The sequence below is a fragment of the Podarcis melisellensis genome (assembly GCF_964234715.1).
Source record: "Podarcis melisellensis genome assembly, chromosome: 13".
Classification (NCBI taxonomy): Eukaryota; Metazoa; Chordata; class Lepidosauria; order Squamata; family Lacertidae; genus Podarcis; species Podarcis melisellensis.
In genome coordinates this window covers 24,407,227-24,425,759 of record NC_138545.1, presented here as the reverse complement: position 1 = coordinate 24,425,759, position 18,533 = coordinate 24,407,227, and positions in this window count along the sequence as shown.

Here is an 18,533-nt window from a genome sequence, read left to right as displayed (position 1 = left end):
TTTATTTGTAGTGTGACAAAAGTGTGACTGGAATTGTTATTTATCATTTTCTACAATATATTGTTGGACCCCCTAAACTTGTAAGATTCCTCCAGAAGCCAAGTAAAAATGAATGGCTTCTGTGCTTTTTCTATTTTACTCCTATAGAAAAGAAAACTTGGTGGATTAAACCTTTATTCAGTTTTACCACAAAACCCTACATCTTTTTAGTTTTTAATTTCTTAGTGCCATATTATAGAGATAACAACATGTTTCTTTTTCCCAGTGGCAGACCTCAGGGTCTCAAATTTCATCAGTGCCCTGTGTGGTGCCAAAATCTGGGGGAAATTTGAAATGGTTTGCTAGCCCAAAACTATAATCCAGAGCAATCAAAAATTTGGTTGTTTGCAGTTGAGTGCTGAAGTAGGGTGCAAATATGCTTTTGCTGTGGTTCTTATTATAGCTTTATTAAACAGCTTTAACTCTCGTTACAGTTCAGTCCCAAAGAATTATCAGCACATCCTGGCCTTAGCATTTGCTGTCAAGGAGATCAATGAGAATCCCAACATTTTATCAAATATTTCTTTAGGGTTCCACATCCTCAATAGCTATTATGCTGCAAGGATGACTTACAAGGCGACAATGAACCTGCTTTCCACACAGCATGGGTTTATCCCCAACTTCAAGTGTGACAAACAGAACAATTTGATAGCACTCATTGGAGGGTGTATCTCTGAAATCTCTGCCAGTGTGGCCATCCTTTCAGCAATCTACAAGACTCCACAAGTAAGCTGTGTGAATGAGATTTCACAACCGTGGTACAGGCAAAAACCAATAAACGTGTGGCCAATCAACACACATCTAACTGATGTGCAACTGTGTGCATAGCCACAACCAGAAAATGGGGTGGAAAGGGTGCAAGGGCATAATGGGGAGTAGTGGGGCAGAGTGGGCTTATGGGTCAGAAACCTAACCCCTGCACAAAATGGTTGTTGCCTGTACACTATCTGGGTTTCAACAAACTATTTGATTTAAGTTTCCATATTATTTTGGTTATCAAATACGTTACATGTAAATTAACCATACAATCTGGTGGATTCTGACCACATCAAAAAACTGTACACAAAGAGTGTGCATTGATGGTTCCTCATCAACGTCGGGAGGGATTTAAACCGGGCTGCTTCAGGGCTCATCTTCAAAAAAATGTTCAATGAGCCAGACAAAGTTGATAATCCTTATAAATTTGTGGGTGACTAAACCTGAGAGGGAAAGTTAGCACTTTGGATGGCTTGAATAAAATTCAAAATTATGTTGATGCAGTGTAAAACTAGGCTGAAACTAACATAAGGAAATCTAATAGAGACAAATGAGACACATTTCATTTAGGAAAATGAAGGAGAACCCCCAAGAATAACAGGTGATCAAAAGTGATATATGAGTAAGCATATCATGCTTGCAAAAAGATTTACTGCAATTTTAGACTGCATTCACAGAACCATAGATTGTATGTTATAAAATGCAATAATACCACTTTGCTCTGCACTAGTCAGCATCATGTGGAGTATTTTGCGCAGTTCTCTGTGGCGTAGCAAAAGAAGGCTACAGACATATTTGAGGAGATTGAGAGAAGGGCAACAGCGATGATCAAGAGTACACAAAATAAATTATAGAAGAAATATTTGAAGAAGCAGTGCATGTTTAGAACAGGAGGCTAACAAGAAGCATTGTTACTCCAGATGTACATTTGTACAGGTGGGGCATCTAAGAGCAAGCCGAATCAGGGGCAGGCAGAGCCAATGGGTCAAAGTAAGTCGAAGTAAGCAAAGCTATTGGTAGACAGAATTGTCACCAAACTCACAATTAGATTTTATATACTGTGATTCATTAAGGGCTGTAATGCTTGTTTGTTTTTCAATTAGATAGATAGGACAAACAGAGGGCTCTATCAACATAGCTGTTATTAAATCTCTGTGTGGCTGGTGCCTAGTTGGTGCTCTAGGTGCTCACCAGCCTAGTCAGCTGTCCACATGGCACACCTAACATGGATGCTACAAGCTGCATTAACTCAGGAAGTCGCACCTTGTGGCAGGTGTTTCTCCTGACAGTGCAATTGGGGCTGAGGCAGAGCAGTGGCAGGAGAGCAGACATACGCTGGTGGCAGCTCAGTGTGTTATCAAAACGAACCTCTCAATCTGGCATCTGAGCCAAGTGGCCCATTGCAATACATAATGAAATAAATTACTAAGGGGTGTGTGTTCTCAGTGAAGTTCTTCAACCAGAGGGTGCGCAGTGACTTGGGCAGATTATTGAACTCTGGATTTCCATGGGCTGTTGGAAGAGATTGCCTACAAGATTTCCTGCAACTCTAGGATTTAAAATTAACGCAAACGTTTCCTCCCCCCCAGCTCACTTATGGATCATTTTTGCCATTACAAGGTGTTAATACGCTGTTACCATTTTTGTACCAGATGGTCCCAAATGAAACTCACCAGCAAATGGGAGTTGTGAGGTTACTTCAACATTTTGGATGGACATGGATTGGGCTCGTGGCTGTGGACGATGACAGAGGGGACAGGTTTTTACAGACAATTGTGCCAATCCTTTCCCAGAATGGCATCTGCCATGCCTTCACCATAAGAATACCAAAATGGAATTATGTGGATGAGATGATAGACTATGTTTTCCAGAACTGGAAAAATTATATAGTTGTCTTTGAGAGAAACCCCAGTGTATTTTTTATTTATGGAGAACATCCATGCTTTCAGATATTAATAACATTGTTTTTTGTAGCACCCTTAAGTGACTTTCCACCTCTGGGTAAAGTGTGGATTGTCACATCCCACTGGGATTTTGCGGCACACGCACTACAGAAGAACTGGGATATGCAAACTTTCCATGGTTCCATATCCTTCACAGTTCACTCAAACCAGCCATTAGGATTCCAAAAGTTTGTTCAGATATTAAGACCTTCATGGGCCAAAGGAGATGGTTTTATCCAAGACTTCTGGGAACCGGCATTCAGCTGTTCGTTAAACATTTCTCAAGGGAGGGAGGAGGAAGATGAAATGAAAACCTGCACTGGAGATGAGAAGCTGGAGACCCTTCCTGGAATTCTCTTTGAAATGCACATGACTGGCCATAGTTACAATGTCTACAATGCTGTCTATGCTGTGGCACATGCTTTGCAGGCCATATACAAATCCAACTCCATAAGGAGAAGAATGGCAGAAGGGGAGAGGCTGGTATTTCAAAATGTGCAACCATGGCACGTAATTACAACTCAATACTTTAAAAACACAAAAATAATAAAACCCAGATAACTTTAGATTAAGGGGAGAAAGGAACTGTATACTCGAATAATTCATTACCACACAAAAATGTTTGCAGCTGTATTTTTATTTTATTGTGGATTATAGGCTTTCATATAATAGGCAATTCATATAATAGTGGGTTTAAAAACAAACAAACAAACAAAAAACAGATTAGAATTGCAGGTAGATAAAGTCACCAGAAATACGTTTATTTAAAGATGTGAGATAAGCCTTTGTGACACTTTTTGAAATCATTTCAAGACTTTGTTGTCCCTTTGCTCATATGTTTTTCCAAACTAGATCCATCACTTTCTGAGTAACCTATTATTCAACAACAGTGTAGGGGACACTGTGCATTTTGATGACAATGGAGAATTAGTTGCTGGTTTTGATGTTACAAACTGGGTGATGTTCTCTAATGGCTCAGTGGTAAGAGTAAAAATTGGAAGACTTGAACCCCAGGCTCCTCCTGGCAAAGAGTTAACCATTAATGAAGATGAAATTACATGGCACCCAACCTTCAATCAAGTGAGACATTTGGTTAAATGCATAGCTCCCATCTTTCTTTGTAACTATGCAATAAAAAGATCAAAGTTCAGAATGTCAAGTTTTTATTGTTTGCTACCAATGACCCTTGCAATAGAAATCTTAAAAAATAACAAGACACTCAAAGAGTGGGTTAAAATATATCAAGTGTTCAAACCTGCATATTATCCAACCTTAAGATTGTTTAAAACTGAACTCTGTTATGATCAAGGAACAGGGCATTTGGAGAGGTTCTCTCTCTCAACTTGTTCCCCAAAATTTAGTCACCCCAAATAATTCAGATTAAAAATCCTGTTGGCAGTTGACACTATTTTAGCTCAAAAAGTATTCTGTAACTTTCCTGCTGCTTCTGCATATAAAGCTATCCTATAGGTAAAGAGCGTCTCTACATTATATATTTTCCCCATTCCTGATTCTGTGAGAGAGAATGGGATGAATCATCCCTGGCCGAAAAAGACTTTGATGTGTTATGAGACATCTTTTTCATGTCTATATAAATATTGTTTTTGATAGTTTGTAGAGTTTGTCTCATCTTTGAGGCAGGCTATGATAAGCCCCTCAAGTTCCCTTCCAAATTCATCTCACCTCCCCTTTTAAAATCACGGTTGGACTCTCTAATACCGTCAATTTCAATAGCTCACTATGTTCAGAACAGTAGTTTTCAAGATACTTGGACCCTTTTCGGGTTTTTAATCCCATGAATGGAATCATTTGATGGGTGTCGTGGAAATAAGTCTATTGGCTGCAATTGTCCATTGTGCTCTCAATGGCTTTCTATGACATATTTTGGTGGCTTGGTGCAGCAGGGAGCCTTCTCTATTCATGTGTGCTTCTAAATCCATTGACATGGCTGATATAACTAGAAATGCATTAGAGAAGACTCTTAGCTGTATACATTAAGCCCCCCAACAAGATGGAGGTGGTAGAAATGGCTTGCAGGAGTGGGGCGGAGGGAGCTGGACCTACACACATTTTTGAAGTAGGTGGAAAGAGAAGAGCACTTAAACTCATATTGCTAATCCCCTATAGGTGCTGCCTGTTTCTGTGTGCAATGACCACTGCTATCCTGGCTACAATAGGAAAAAGAGGGAAGGAGAGAAATTTTGCTGCTATGATTGTGCTCCATGTCCAGAAGGGATGATCTCTAGCCAGAAAGGTAGGATGCATGATCCCAATAAATTTCCATAGCATACATATGTATTATATTTGCTTGGAGAATGTACTGGATATCCCCTGAGTATTTATGAGGTCAGTTCACAAAACAGAATTTTCCAGATCCTTGGGAGAAAGGGAGCCTATCAATGAAATAGTAAAGTAAGTAAGTAAATAAGACTAAGGGATCGTGGCATCTGAAATTCAAACAGCTGAAGTGGTGCCTGTCTATATAAGAAGTGGCAAGGTGACCTCCTTTGCCAGAGAGTGCCATAAACACTGAGAAGGCTTTATCTGAAGCCATAGTACCTCTTCAACATATATCCTACATGGCTAGGTTAGAGGCTACCTTTCCTCTTTCCAACCAGACCAACCTGTATTTCAAATGCTATCCAGACAAAGTCCTCTTTCATTTATCTGCTACCTGATGGATAGGATACAATGTAAGACAGTCAGTGACCACATTTACAGCCTTTTAAACTATTGTAAAGGTAAAGGTAAAGGGACCCCTGACCATTAGGTCCAGTCGTGGCCAACTCTGGGGTTGCGGCGCTCATCTCGCTTTATTGGCTGAGGGAGCTGGCATACAGCTTCCAGGTCATGTGGCCAGCATGACTAAGCCACTTCTGGAGAACCAGAGCAGCATATAGAAACACCGTTTACCTTCCCGCCAGCATGGTACCTATTTATCTACTTGCACTTTGACGTGCTTTCGAACTGCTAGGTTGGCAGGAGCTGGGACCAAACAACAGGAGCTCACCCCGTTGCAGGGATTTGAACTGCCGACCTTCTGATGGGCAAGCCCTGGGCTCTGTGGTTTAACCCACAGCGCCACCCGAGTCCCATTTAAACTATTGGAGCTTCCACCAAAGTATTCTGGGACACCTATTCCCCTTCCAGAGCTACAATTCCCAGAGGGGTTTAACAACCAATCACTTGTTACGGGGATGTCTTATTTGCAATATATCAACAGAACACAAGTGAATAAGTTTTAGTTGATGAAAAAGGAAACATAATCCACAAATAATATAAATGGCAAGTCAAAAGCACATTATACATATGGTCACATGAGAAAATAATGTGAAATAAGATGTATTGAAACAGTGGCTGTTACACGCAAGGATTATCCGTGTGCTCTGGTTTCCGTCACGGTGTTCCGTTGCTCCAGAAGCGGCTTAGTCATGCTGGCCACATGACCCAGAAAGCTGTCTGTGGACAAACGCCGGCTCCCTAGGCCTGAAAGTCGTCCAGGTGTCCTTTACCTTTTAACCTTTTATAATATGCAAGATTAAAAATAACTATAAAATTAACATCCCTCCTTTTATTTGTCTATGGTTAGAGGTCAGTAAGATGAGGTAAATCCAAACTGTGGATTCTGTGCATAGCGTCAGACCCCAGACCTCTCACCCCCTCAAAACATAGCCCTGTTGATTAGACTATTATCCTATGTCCCTCCCTTGCTTGAAAGATTGAGGCTCTTTGCTTGGGAAATGCCAATGTTTTGATTAAAGAAGTCAGCATTCAAAGGTGCACTGCCAGAAGCTATATGGCTAAGTGAAGCATGACTACTTTTAAATGGGGGGAGGGCAGGGCCCATCACTTGGGCTGGGCTGTGATATTGTGTAGTGTTTTTGTTTTATTGTGGGGGTTGTTGCTGTTGTTACTGTTATTTTTCATTAATTTGGGAAATTATTCAATTTGCTTGTGTCCTTTTTTGTACTTTTCAGATATGGACGCCTGTGTCAAATGCCCAGAAGATAAGTATCCCTACAATTACCAAACTCAATGTATTCCCAAGGTTTTAAGTTACCTCTCTTACAAAGAAAATTTAGGGATCATATTAGTTGTCTTGGCCATTTTTTTCTCTTTGATCACACTTTTAGTACTTGGAACATTTATGAAGCACAATAACACTCCCATAGTCAAAGCCAACAATCAGACTCTGACCTACATCCTCCTCATCTCCCTCCTCCTTTGTTTCCTTTGCTCTTTTCTCTTCATTGGACAGCCTGGAAAGATTATTTGCCTCCTCCGACAAATGACTTTTGGCACCATCTTCTCTGTAGCTTTGTCCTCTGTCTTGGCAAAGACCATCACCGTGGTTCTGGCATTCATGGCAACCAAACCAGGATCTAGCATGAGAAAATGGGTTGGGAAAGGCCTGGCAAATTCTATTGTCTTTTCCTGCTCCTTTATCCAAGCTGCAATTTGTATTTTTTGGTTAAGTACTTCCCCACCATTCCCAGATAGGAACATGGACTCATTGAATGTGGAAATCATACTGGAATGTAAGGAGGGATCAGCTGCCATGTTTTATTGTGTCTTAGCTTATATGGGTTCCCTGGCCATTCTCAGTTTCATGGTGGCTTTTCTAGCCAGGAAGCTACCTGACAGTTTCAATGAAGCCAAGTTCATCACTTTCAGCATGTTGGTGTTTTGCAGTGTTTGGTTGTCCTTTGTTCCAACCTACTTGAGCACCAAGGGAAAATACATGGTGGCTGTGGAGATTTTCTCCATCTTGGCTTCCAGTGCTGGGTTACTGGGTTGCATCTTTTCCCCCAAATGTTATATTATTGTTTTGAGGCCTGAGCTGAACAACAGGGAGCAGCTGATAATTAGAAATAGAGAAAGTAAGTAAGATCATATTGTTATTCATCTATTATGTACATTTATTTGCAAATGTTGATGGTAGCGATATGATAAGCAATCAACCACCCTTAGATTTCTGTGACTAGAGTTGGGCTGGATGAATCTCACCCCAATTTTGCCATTAACGCCTGTTCTGTTCTTTTTCCACTGACTGAACATGCAGCCATTCTAAAGGAAGTTGTGTCTTTACCCTTCAGAGATCATGGGGCTTGTTGTGCAGCTCTTGCATCATCCCCTACACAAATACACATCCAGATTTGCTATATTTCTTTATTTCATAAGATTTATACACCATTTGATTGTAAAAACAACCTCAAAGTGGTTAAGACAATAAAATTATCAATACCAATAACAATAAAATTCACATTAATCCTCTAAATATTTGTGTAGACTTGTGTGATGGCCCAATGGCACTTTCCCCCCTGGTGCTGTTGAGCCTGCCTTCACTTAAATATAGTGCACCCATTTCAAAGAACACCAGTTCCACAAATTCCTACAAAGTACCCCAGTGGGGGACTTGTGTGAGGGAAAACTTAATAATTTGGAGTCTCGGGCAGGATTTGATTAAATAAACAATAAAGATTTTATTAAACAAAGGAAGTTTATGACACAAAGTGGACACAGGATACTTCAGATTATAATGCTATTTCACTTCAGTTCTTTCTCAGTTGTTGCATAGCTGTTGCTGCTTAATACTTTGGTTCTTAAACAAGGTGGTACTTCCTCTCAGTTACACACCCCTTTGACAACCCTACTCCTGAGGTACTCCAAGTAACAGAGCCAAGGGATCACCACACCCCTCTTAAGTGGTTTGGGGCGTCTTCTCTTTTCGTAGCAAAATCTCCCCCCTCCCGACTGGAATGAGACCAAAGTAGACTGTATCTTTACAGTTTCTACTTCTGCTGCCACTGCCTCAGCCTCAATCTCCCAGTTAACTCCTGGCCTAATACTCTCACAGGACACCACACACCGTCCTTCACACTAAGTTCAGAGTCTCCTTTCTCTAGCTTTTGATATATTCCTCAGAGTGGATGTTTCTACTCAGAACCAACTCTCTCTCTCTCCTCTCCCAAACTATCTTTCAACCTAAAAAAAAACCTGCCTCTCAAAATCCTCTCCTTTTCAACCCTCCCTCCTGGAACCCTGACCAATCAGAAGCTGCCGGTGGTTGCTGGCAGGAAAAAAAGAAAAAGAAAACACTCGGTGAACCAATCTGCCCAGCAAAAACAAACTTTTCCGTCACAACATGTCTAAACAAAAATATTCAGACACCAAAATGAATACAATGAAGATGCCTGCCACAGGGAATTTCAAAGTCTTGCCACACTCAAGACCATGTTCATACACATGCAGAATAGGTATTATGTGGTACCTGTAACAGTAACAATTTGATTAATCAAAGGGCTTGAATGGGCATATATATCTCATAGGTAAACTGTTCTCAAATTCTGAAGGGCTTTATATACTAATAACATCTTGAACTTGGCGTGGTAGTAAATTGGCAAGCGGTGCAGATCTCTGAGCACAGAAATTATATGTTGAGAAGACCTAACTGCAGTCAGCAATTGTGCTGCAGCATTCTGCAGTTACTTCAACCTCTTGATCAAGCAGAAAGGAAGCTCCACAGAGTTCATTGAGTAATCTAGTCTTGAAATAACCAAAGCATGAACTATTGCAGCCGGGCTTTCCAGGTCCAGGAATGACTGTAGTTGTCAAATCAATTGCAGTTGTTATAAAGCATTTCTAGTCACTGAGGCCACCTGAGCTTACAATGACAGAGCTGGATCCAGAACCTGACTCTCAGGTAAGTGGGGTTAGGAATTCTGCCTAAGCAGTCTGACAACTGTATGCAGATGATCCTAAAATGAGTAGAGTTGTGCCTATAAAAACATTTAAAGACACCTCCCCCTGGAATATTCATTAGTTGGGATCAGTGCAGTCAAGGCTGCTTGTCAGCACTCATTTTTCAGCTCCTGTAAAGGTCTGTTTTCAGCAGAGGTGGAGCTAGCTGCTCCGGCTCCTGGAGCGGCACACATGCTGTGCACCCGGAGACGGGGCTTGCCATCTGTGGGGCGGGGCTAGGCACCCACGGGGGGTGGGGTGAGTATCCCAGGGGGTGCCGCCTGCGGCGAGCATCTCAGGGGTGGGGTGGCGGCGGCAATGTCACCTCACCTCAAGGATGACACCCGGGGTGGCTGCCACCTACCGCACCCCCTTTCTCTGCCAGTGGTTTTCAGCAGATCCTTTCAAGTTGCCACATGGCATTGCTATGATGTCAGGAAAGTAGCAGAAATTCAGCTACCCTTAGGAACACAGAAAAAGTTGTGCTTGTTTTGGCCAACATGTTTTCCTTCTCCAGCAAGTATGTTGGGCAGAATGTCACCAAGAGCCTAGTTCCTTGGGGGAGGCTAATTACAGTTTTTGCCATTCTCAATTGCATACATTGTGATTGTCATTAAGGCCTCTGAAATGTGCCATATTTTTCTCCTTTTGACCAAGCCACCTCCTGGTTTCCAGAATCTGAATCCTAACAAAACACCAACAAAGGCCAAGCTATGTTTTTAAAAACCTTGCTTGGTGTTCAAAACTGGAGTTAAGGACCCAGGCTCCAGCATACTCCAGTTCCATATAGTTTTCTGGTATATGTATGTAGATAGAGGATACAGGCCCCAAATATTGCATCAGCAGAGGCTGCTGCTTTTCAAGACAGAGTGCTATACATACCTGTTGTTATGAAAGAAGGCGGAAAATCTGGCATCTGCACTGAGAGGGGAATGACCATAATTGGGACAGTGTTATTGGAGATGTTTCTAATGCTGTTGCAGATACCTCACAGTGAGTTCCAGGAGCATACTGCAAGATGCATTGTTCATGACCCCATCTATACGCCTCATAAGTATTATAAGTCAGGCGATCTTATAATTGGTGGGGCTGCCTCTCTGATGCTACTGTTTTTGGATTCATTTTCCTTCACTGAATACCCTACTCCTGATACTAGCTTTCCCATGTAAGTATCTTTTGTTTTTCTGTATTATGACAAAGGTTGTCAACTGCACCCTTAATGGAATCAGTAGCACACATGTGAATGTTTATTAATAAACACCGGAGGGGCTTATATTCATAGGGTATTCAGAAGATGCTATTAATCGTTTTTTAAAAATCCATGCAACTATACATTATTCATTCAATCTCACATATAGTTTGATCATTCTACAATGACCTTTAAATCATTTGAAATCCTCTAATCCCACAATGCCAGATACATTGCCTCAGGATCAAGGTGTAATAATATATACATACTATCACTTTCTACATGTTGCAGCTTTGTGTGGTTCTGCAAGTTTGCTATGCTCTCAGCAGTCTATCAACTGCTATTGATGAAGCGGGACAGCTACTAAACAACTTTATTTTTGTTACATTTCCTGGTGCCTTATTATCTAACTTTTTTCCCCAGTGTTGTGACAAAGAATTACCAGCATGTCCTGGCCTTGATATTTGCTGTAAATGAGATTAATAGAAATCCCAAGATTTTACCGAATGCTTCCTTTGGATTCCACATCCCTGAGAGCTACTTCAGCCAGAAGTGGAGCTACCACATTGCAATGGAGTTTTTCTCCACACGGTACAGATTTGTCCCTAATTATAACTGTGATGTCAAGAACAACCTCATAGGAGTCATAGGAGGACTGGGTTCTGAAACCTCTTACTATTTGGCTGCCATCTTGGACATGTATAAGTTTCCACAGGTATAACATACTCTTGGAACATAGAGTTCTCAAAACTATTTGCCTTTCTTGAGGAGGCAGGATCTAATTCCTCTTGGAAGGAGACATTAATCACCTTTCTGGCCCAGCCAGCTCCAGCTGTTCTCTCCTTGCTAGCTTTTATCAGTTAAGACATTTTTGCTTTTAAATGTTCTTGGTGTGCATTTTATTCTTCCTTCTGTAAATTATTTGATATTTCTTTTGAGCAGTATAAAATATTGTAAATTTTAATTAAATATTCATATTGTAAATTTTAATTAAATATTCATGTCTCTCTATCTGCTACTTAAGGTGCAGAGGAGAATTTTATATTGGGTGAAGTTTCTGAGTACTCTTCACAAGCAACTCACATCATTTTAAACAAAATGTTCAGTATCTATAAATACACACATGCACGCACACCACGAACCCAGCCCTACAGGTTTCCAAATCAATTTCTAAAACAACTTCCTGAATCCCCCCCCCTTTTAGTTCACCTATGGTGATTTTGTCCCCATGCTGAAGGATCAATCTCATTCACTGTCCTTGTATCGGATGGCTCCAAATGAAATCCACCAGTACAAGGGAATGGTCCAGCTACTTCTGCATTTCCAATGGATTTGGGTGGGTCTAATGACCATGAATGAGGAAACTGGAGAAACATTTTTGAGCAACCTACTACCACTACTTTCTCAGAACAGAATCTGTGCTGCCTTCACTGAGAAAATTCCCACAAAAGCCTTTTTCGGTGACTTCTTAAATTTTCAAGAAAAGTGGAACAAAATATTTTCAGACATTATAAAAAGTAAAGCCAACACTATTGTTGTCTATGGAGAAGCTTTGACCATGATAACATTGAGAGGACTGCTGCATGAAGGAGAATCTGAGTATGGGAAATCATTTGGTAAAGTGTGGATTATGGTAGCCCAGATGGACATTGTAGCTGTGTCCATGCACAAGGACTGGGATATAGAAGCTTTCCATGGTGCCTTAGCCTTCACAGCCCACTCACAGGAGGTGCCAGGATTCCAAAATTTTCTTCAAAAGCTAAACCCACATTTGATGAAGGGAGATGGCTTCATCCGACCATTCTGGGAGCAAGCATTTGGCTGTTCATTTCCAAATTCCCATTTTAATGGAGATGATGTTCACACTTGTACTGGAGAAGAGAGGCTGCAGAATCTTCCTGGGGCTTTTTTTGAAATGAGCATGACTGGCCACAGCTATAGTATCTACAATGCTGTACAGGCTCTGGCAAATTCGGTACATGCCATGTACTTATCCATATTCAAATCTAAAGTCATGGTGGAAAGAAGGAAGCTACAGCTTAAAAATATGCAGCCATGGAAGGTAGTAGTTTTCTCAGCATTCTGCCTTCACCATGAGAGCACAAGATCTTAATGCAGCCTTCACCCATCTGATGTCTTCCAGATGTGTATACCATGACTCCCATCACTTTCAGTCTGCAGGGCTGATGGTGAGAAATTATGGAAACTGTATTCTAAAACATTTGGAGGTCATCAGTTGGAGAAGGCTGTATGTGTCAAGATCATGAGCTCTGAAGGCCTTTCACACAACGCCTCAAAGATTTTTAATTTAATTGTATAATTTGACATTTGGACATTTATGAACCTTTCCTGAATATTGCAATACAACATTTTTCGGTTTTACAGTTTTCTCCCCTCGTTTTCTCTGTGGAAATGAAAGAGATATCTATAACATTTCCATAAATTGTTTACTCTGAAATTTACAAGGTTGCTCTTGGTCACAGAAATATTGGTCCACCCAGAGCACCTGATTGCAAATATAACTAAAAGTACCATCCTGTATTAAGTGGCCTTTATAAGTGTAGATATAATAATATTTATATATAATGAGTGGCAGTTGTTAGTACCTGGACCTGGTATGGTCAAGGAGGTCATGAAGATGGAGTCAATAAGGTCAAATGAGTGGGAACAAATAGGTCACATGGGCAAGGGCAAGTTCTGTTTTTGTCACATCCTCCACTGCAAAGTTGTGGACATCAAAGCTTTGCTGTTATATAAGTACTTAGTGCCAACTAAACTGCAAAGTGTCCAATTTTACTTTAGAAGGGATCCCTACTGTCACATTTTCTAGTGTGGATTGATGTCACAATAACCATAAATTACTCAGAAGTAAGCATCACTAAATTTCATGGAGATGTAAACCAGATAGGACTGGCTCCTGTGAACTGTTTAGTGTCAAGGGTGTCATACAAAACTGTTAACAAGTTCCCTCCAAAACTTTCAGCCCAATGGAAAAAGATTCCCCCCCCCCAACTTATTCACTTCTACAGCTTCTTTCCAGAATGTCGAGGGATATGAAATGGACTAGGGTGTAGGAGTCTAAAATCAGCACTTTGGGTGATCTTTGACTATTCATGGACACCGTATGTCTTAGGGTTATGAAAATCACACGTGGAAGAGCAGAATCATGGATGCCTTTAAAGGAAACCAGACTCAGTTGTATTACGTGACTCAACACAGAATAGCTGGTCATGGGAAGGTAGCAATATAAACAAGCCAGTTCTATTGGGTCTGGTGGCTACCCTAGGCTGCATTTCTAATCATGCCTACTCTGAAAAAGTAAAGGTAAAGGGACCCCTGACCATTAGGTCCAGTCGTGACCGACTCTGGGGTTGCGACGCTCATCTCGCTTTATTGGCCGAGGGAGACGGCATACAGCTTCTGGGTCATGTGGCTAGCATGTGACCAGAGCAGCACACGGAAACGCCATTTACCTTCCCGCCAGAGTGGTACCTATTTATCTACTTGCACTTCAACGTCCTTTCAAACTTCTAGGTTGGCAGGAGCAGAGACTAAGCAACCGGAGCTCACCCCGTCGCAGGGATTCGAACCGCCGACCTTCTGATCAGCAAGTCCTAGGCTCTGTGGTTTAACCCGCAGGTCCTATTAAATTCAGTGGGGCTTACAGATGGATAAGTGGGTTAATTTATTAACCGCAGTAAAATCACCTCCTGAATCAGGCATTCACTGGCTGTCTCCCAAACCAAAATGAAACAGTTAAAACTATAATTTAAAAGCAGAACACAATTAATATGCAATTAAAAACATAATTAAAGTTTAACTTCAAGTTAATACTTTCCCAAGAATATACACTTTAACATACAGACACTGCAAGTATATATAATAAGTTAAACACTTTGAATGCAGTTTAACAAGGGACAACATGGAAATAGCTTCAGCTATTATTTTTGCATAAGGGCAGGAAGTGAAGATGCTTGTAGAGAGGAAAATCCGAAGAAAGGAGAAGGGTTGGGCAAGGCATGTGTGGTTCACAGCATGCTTTAACATGGGGTGTATTTGACCCTATCAACAAATATTCATCCACAAATCTAAGTGAATGGGATGGGATGCAAGTTTAAAGGAAATTTATTGGATACTAATACAATTCTAACACTGATTTATTTTTCCATTCCACCTAGCTGCATCATATTCTGAGGAGCATCTCGTTTAACAACAGTGCAGGAGAAACTGTGCACTTGAATGAGAATGGAGAATTGACAATGGGGTTTGATATTACAAATCTGATTACTTTCCCCAATAAGTCATTTGTTAGAATGAAAGTTGGAAGAATGAATCCTTGGGCTCCTCCTGGCAAAGATTTGAGCATTGATGAAGGCGCCATTGTGTGGCCTAGAAGTTTTAACCAGGTGGGACATCACTATTGCCTTTAGCTGCCATAAAACAAAAGGAGGGAGGGAGAGGAGAAACAATTGTTTGTAGCATCCTTAATAGGATGTTTCTATAGTCTTTATCCCAGTTTTTTTTATTATTATTATACAGTGGTACCTCGGATTAAGAACTTAATTCGTTCTGGAGGTCTGTTCTTAACCTGAAACTGTTCTTAACCTGAGGTACCACTTTAGCTAATGGGGCCTCCTGCTGCCGCTGTGCCGCCTCTGTGCAATTTCTGTTCTCATTCTGAAGCAAAGTTCTTAACCCAAGGTACTATTTCTGGGTTAGCGGAGTCTGTAACCTGAAGCGTCTGTAACCTGAAGTGTCTGTATCCTGAGGTACAACTGTATGTTAATGAAACTGAGAATGCTACCAGCACAGAAGGTACAGAGACCGACTGACCATCCCAACTGACACTGCTCAACACCTCATGAGCACCTGCATTAATATGACAGAATCAAAGGATAATTCTATGAGGATAGTGATGTTATCATGCTGTTTGATAAATATATATTCTCAATGTGAATTATTCACATTTCCTGAATAGGTGATGCCCCTTTCACTCTGTAACGGCAACTGTCAACCTGGTTACCAGAAGAAGAAAAAGGAGGGGAAGCCATTTTGCTGCTATGATTGTATTCAATGTCCAAAGGGGAAGATTTCTCATGAAGAAGGTAGAATATGCAGCACCTAGAGTAATCTAGCATTCTGCACCATTGTGTCAAGAGTATGGCAATGATGGCACAAAGGGCCTCTTCGTTAAAGCACCTTGTAGTTGGTGATAGCAGTCATTGCTGCCTCTGCTTCCTCCTGGCACCACAACTGACCCTCCTTCCACTCACAGCAGGAGGAAGTGGAGAAGGGGCTGGCCATTGGAGCCATGCCATGCTTGGTTCCGTATTTCACCTCCACACTTCTTGGACTTTGGGGGGAACCCAGCCTGGGGCCAAAAAGGGCACAGTCCCCAGGAGCTGGTACCCCTTCCATCTACAGTGGGGGAATCTCAAGTAAAGCACCCATGACAGACGGCCATCCAGCCTCTGCCTAAAAACTTCCGAGGAAGGAGAGTTCATCATCTTCTGAGGGAGTCTGACGCAACAGCTCTTGCCACCAGAAAGTTCTGATGTTGAGTCAGAAAATCCTTTCTTGTAACTTGAAACTCTGTGGTTTGTGTCCCACCCTACAGAGCAGGAGAAAACAAGCTTGCCACATCTTCCATGTGACAGCCCTTTAGATATTTGAAGATGGCTGTCGTATCTGCTCTCAGTCTCCCCTTCTCCAGGCTAAACAAACCCAACTTCCTCAACCATTCCTCATAAGGCTTGGTTTCCAGCCCATTGATCACCTCATCTGCACACATCCCAGCTTGTCAATATGTTTCTTAAATTGTGGTGCCCAGAACTGGACACAGCACTCCACATCTGACCAAGGCAAGTTAGAGTGGTACTATTACTTCCATTGAATTATGTGGCAGAGATATCTCATCCTGGAAGTTAGTGCAAATGTTTCAATCTCTCTCTGTTACCTGTTAAATTCAGCCTAGCTGGAACATTAGTAAGTAGAAAGGGAAAGCTTGCCTTAGAATACCATTGGTGCCAAGTGATATGTTAGTAGTTTTACTCATTTATCTTGAAAGTTGCACATCAACATACACACATTTTTGTCTTCTTAAAGGGAAGACTACAGCATGATTTAATTTTTTTAAGGGGGGTGCTATTCCTAAACCTGATTGTAGAAATAGAAGGAATAGCTTCAACTGCAAAAAGCAACTTCTGAAAAAGTTTTTCATCTTTTTTTCAGATGCAGATTCTTGCACAATGTGCCCAAAAGATCATTATCCAAACAAAGAAAAAAATCAGTGCATTCCAAAGCTGATAACCTTCTTGTCTTATAAGGACCCTTTGGGGATGAGTTTAGCTATTTTTGCACTTTTCTTTTCCTTGATCACTGCTCTAGTGCTAGGAGCCTTTATAATCCACCGTGACACTCCTATTGTCAAAGCCAACAACCGGAGCCTCACCTACACCCTCCTCATCTCCCTCCTGCTCTGCTTCCCTTGTGCTTTGTTGTTTATTGGCCATCCTGTGAAGGTGATGTGTCTCCTCCGTCAAGTTGCATTTGGCATTGTCTTCTCAGTGGCTGTCTCTTCCGTGTTAGCAAAAACCATTACAGTGGTTCTGGCTTTCATGGCCACCAAGCCAGGAAGTAGCATGAGGAAATGGGTAGGGAAAAAGGTGGCCAACTCCATTGTTCTTCTCTGCTCTCTTGTTCAAGGAATTATTTGTACCGTATGGCTGGCAATTAATCCTCCATTTCCAGATATTGACATGAATTCAGTGACTGAAGAAATTGTACTTGAATGTAATGAGGGGTCTGTGACTATGTTCTACTGTGTCCTGGGTTACATGGGCTTCCTGGCTATTGTGAGCTTCACTGTAGCTTTCCAGGCTAGAAAATTACCTGACAGTTTCAACGAAGCCAAACTAATCACTTTTAGCATGCTTGTGTTTTGCAGTGTTTGGTTATCCTTTTTTCCCACCTATCTGAGCACCAAAGGGAAATACATGGTCGCTGTGGAGATCTTCTCCATCTTAGCCTCCAGTGCTGGGCTGCTGGGTTGCATCTTTTTCCCTAAATGTTACATTATTTTGCTGAGGCCAGAACTGAACAAAAGAGATCACTTAATAAAGAGAAATTCTCACTGATGCTTGTGGACATTCTGCAACCCTTAGAGTGGACCAAAATTGCAGAGTAGCCTTCCAACACAACTTCCACTCTCAGGCTTTTATATATTTGCAGTAGGAGATGACAAATGCGCCTGTTTTTTAAATTAGCTGACATAGATTATTCTAGTTCTAAAGGGTTCCAGAAGTGTTTCTGGAACAATTGGACAACCTCTGTTTTCCCCCTTCTTCTGCTCTTGAAGGCAATGCTTTCAAATATGTGCACACAGGAGGGAGCAGGCTACAGAGGATTCACAGAGACCATTGTGCCAGCACAGCCCTCCCCACCTGAGCCATTCATCAAGGGGTGGCCATTAATCAAGGGGACCAGCAACACGGCTAGTGGGAAAGGCTAGGCTGGTGTGGCAGGCTCTGTGAACCCTCTGTGCCCTGCCTGCACAGGGGAGGGCGGGGATCGCTGCATGGGGGCTCCTGGTTTGCAGCCCTTCAAAATTGTGCGTCTGCACTCTGGCTCCCTGCCTCCCCTCCACAATGCCCCTGCTCAGGAGTTCTTATTATATTTTTTCCTTTTTTAAATGGAGTTCCTACTTCATTCTAGCAGCTCAAATTGTAATCCTTCTTTGCAATATTGTTTGCCTTTGTAATTAAAGTGTAAACAAGCATTCATAAAAAGATTGTTGCATCCAGCTAAGAGGACAAGATCTTCCAGGATGCACAGCTAAATCCTGACTCAGCCCACAATCAGCCCCC